Source organism: Dipodomys merriami, unplaced genomic scaffold, assembly GCF_024711535.1.
Source record: "Dipodomys merriami isolate MVZ:Mamm:240054 unplaced genomic scaffold, mDipMer1.0.p SCAF_330, whole genome shotgun sequence".
Lineage (NCBI taxonomy): Eukaryota > Metazoa > Chordata > Mammalia > Rodentia > Heteromyidae > Dipodomys > Dipodomys merriami.
Window position 1 is genome coordinate 421767 of NW_027204827.1, and position 641 is coordinate 422407.

Genomic DNA, 641 nt, shown 5'->3' on the forward strand with positions numbered 1-641 from the left:
GCATTCCATATAGAAGAAGTTTAAGATTCCTTTTTTTCCTAGGTCCTTATATTATTTTATTTCTTTGGGATAACATGACAATGTTATCTAATTTCAAGTTTTGTAAAGATTATGCTATGTAAAGGCCTTTCTAAGGTGAAGATTTAATACACTGATGTCAAACTAACCTTTAATTCTATGAATTGCATGTATTGTTACACTTGTATTTTTGTAATCAACTTTTTAATAACTGTTTTTATATTTCTTGCATCAGAAGAATGAAAAATATGGAATACTTCACAAATTTTCATATCATCCTTGTGCAAGTGCCATGTTAATCTCTGTGGTATTGTAATTTGGGTAGACCTGCTGCTGAAGCATGTAGTACCCTCTAAATTTAAGTACTTAATGATGCAATCTTTATACAGGCATATATCCATGGTTGCCTATTTGTAACAAGGAACCCTTATTGTTCCTTAAAATGCGATTGATCTTGTTTCTCTAAAATTCTGTGTATAGTGGAAAAGCTTATATCATTTGGTCGATTGCTCATATTTACAATTTTTTTGTCAATGACTATTTTGTCGTTTTCATTTTAAATTTGATCATACTTTGAAGACTTTAAAGCTAAGACCAAAGGTGATGGCTTTTCAAGTACTTAT

General features: G+C 30.0%; 1 pseudogene; it reads right to left on the bottom strand.

The window, feature by feature from the left end:
* Positions 1-260: 260 nt before the first annotated feature.
* LOC138842219 (U6 spliceosomal RNA) lies at positions 261-360 on the bottom strand (annotated as a pseudogene).
* Between the last annotated feature and the right edge of the window lie 281 nt (positions 361-641).